We start from the raw sequence: 2,048 nt of genomic DNA, 5'->3' as shown, positions 1-2,048 counted from the left end.
CCGGGCCCTGGTCCCGGCCCGGCCGGTCTCGTCAGCGCCGCTAGCTCCGCTCCGGCCGGCACCTGCGTCGGGACACCGCCCGCCAAGCAGACGGCGCCACGAACCAATGGCGACCGCCTCTCGCCTACACTGGCCAATCGCCGTAGAAGTCCCGCCCTGGGAGGCGGGGCCAGAGGCGACGGGGACGTCCTGGGCCGCACAGGCCCGGCGGCGCCGCAGCTGCTGCCCCCGCCCCTGCTGCGTCCTGGCTCCACCCCGGTCTGTGCCCCGCCCCCATCCCTGGCCCCGCCCCATGCCGACTCGGGACACGAGCGGGGCACGTGGCGCCACCTGCAGAAGACCAGTTAATATATAAAACCGTTACAGAATTCAACGCGACACTAGCGAAGGGATTTTTAAGTGTTCGTCACCTCTCTTAGGCTTCTCGCCAATCCTGGGGGAGGGATGAACCGTCCGATCACATTTTACAGAGAGGAACTACAGAAGTCTAGAGAGGTTAAGGGGCCGTGGAAGAGCCTAAAGCCAACATCATTTATTTATCATTCACATTCATTCATACATACAACAAATTCATTCATTAGATGTAATAAGCATCAATAAGAGGGCCTATTATGAGCCAGGCACTGTGCTAGGCGCTGTGGACACAATGTTGAGTAAATATTGCTGCCCTCATGGACCTCAGTCTAGGGAATGACATAGACATTAAGCAGTCGATTATGTAATTATTAATTACAAAGGTGATAAATTATAGCGAGTGAGGGAGGCATATCATGGAATATTTGGAAAGTCCAAAAATATTTCCCTAAAGAAGCAATGGAACTGACAATGGTGAAGAGCTTGGGGTGGGATGGAGAATGGCCTCAATACTCCTTTCTTCCCCTTCCCCTGCCTTTATTGAATATGTAGATCAGCTCAATTACCTTAATCAAATTCTTCTGTGCTGTACTAGCTTACATTTTTCAAAAATGGAACAATAAGGGCTTCCCTGGTGGCACAGTGGTTGAGAGTCTGCCTGCCGATGCAGGGGACACGGGTTTGTGCCCCAGTCCGGGAAGATCCCATATGCCGTGGGGCAGCTGGGCCCATGAGCCATGGCCGCTGAGCCTGCACGTCCGGAGCCTGTGCTCCGCAACGGAAGAGACCACAACAGTGAGAGGCCCGGTACCACAAAAAAAAAAAAAAAAAAAAAAAAAAAAAAAGGAACAATAAATCATAACAGTTTTTAAAAGGTTACCTATAGAGGGAAGGGGTAGAATAGAAGGGACAAAAATAGAAGCTAGACTTTTAAAACTGTACCTTGTTTTGGATATCTGACTTTACAACCATGTAAATATTTTATATAACTTTAAAACAAAATTTAAAATATAAGATATCCCTATAAACAAAAATAAGATAAAACAAATTAACCTGTGTATCCTGTTGGTTGACAAAACAACGCAGAGATGAACTAGTGACTTTAAAACTCCACAGTTTGATTGTACATACCACTATATTGGTGGTGGTGGTGTTAAAATTGTTATTCTGAGCTTGTTGCACATTTAGTCTGGGTTAAAGAAAAGGAGTGATTATGTTGGTGTCAAGAACTGAGCTTTTCAGAGGTAGTGAAGGAGGTACAGATGTAAGATTGATCACATTAAAGAAAAACCCTGTGGTCTTGAATTTGAATTGGGAGTATCATGATATATTTTATCTTTATAAAAAGCAAACATTTCCTACCTCTGTCCACTGAAAAGAAGTCTGAAACAAAGACCAACCTTCTTGTAATAAGCACCCTGTAAGCCCAGATCGTGGTCTCTAAATACCATTTCCAATTGAAAGAAGCCAGGAACACTGAGGAAAAATCTGATTCTGAGTCAGGGGCAGGAAATGTACAGACAAAAATGGCACATCTTGATATACCAGAAAGGGAGTTATCAAAGACATTACCTGGTAAGATAATGTCAATGGGAGCCAATAAGAAGCTTCCATTGGCCACAAACTGGACAATTTGATCCTCAATAAGGATAATGATTGCAGATCAAAATGCATCAAATGTTCAACTTTGTGCA

General features: G+C 45.7%; 1 protein-coding gene across 1 annotated transcript in view; it reads right to left on the bottom strand.

Moving 5' to 3' along the window:
• The window catches only part of MARCHF2 (membrane associated ring-CH-type finger 2), a 14,433-nt gene extending 14,367 nt beyond the window's left edge, over positions 1-66 (bottom strand). Inside the window, exon 1 of the mRNA XM_007460626.1 lies at positions 7-66. The gene's annotated coding sequence lies outside the window, so the exon portion shown is untranslated. The remainder of the gene's footprint in view (positions 1-6) is intronic.
• Between the last annotated feature and the right edge of the window lie 1,982 nt (positions 67-2,048).

The sequence above is a fragment of the Lipotes vexillifer genome, unplaced genomic scaffold (genome assembly GCF_000442215.2).
Source record: "Lipotes vexillifer unplaced genomic scaffold, Lipotes_vexillifer_v1.1 scaffold1011, whole genome shotgun sequence".
In the NCBI taxonomy this organism is placed as follows: Eukaryota; Metazoa; Chordata; class Mammalia; order Artiodactyla; family Lipotidae; genus Lipotes; species Lipotes vexillifer.
The sequence above is the reverse complement of the archived record's forward strand: the minus strand, read 5'-3'. Positions and strand labels throughout refer to the sequence as shown.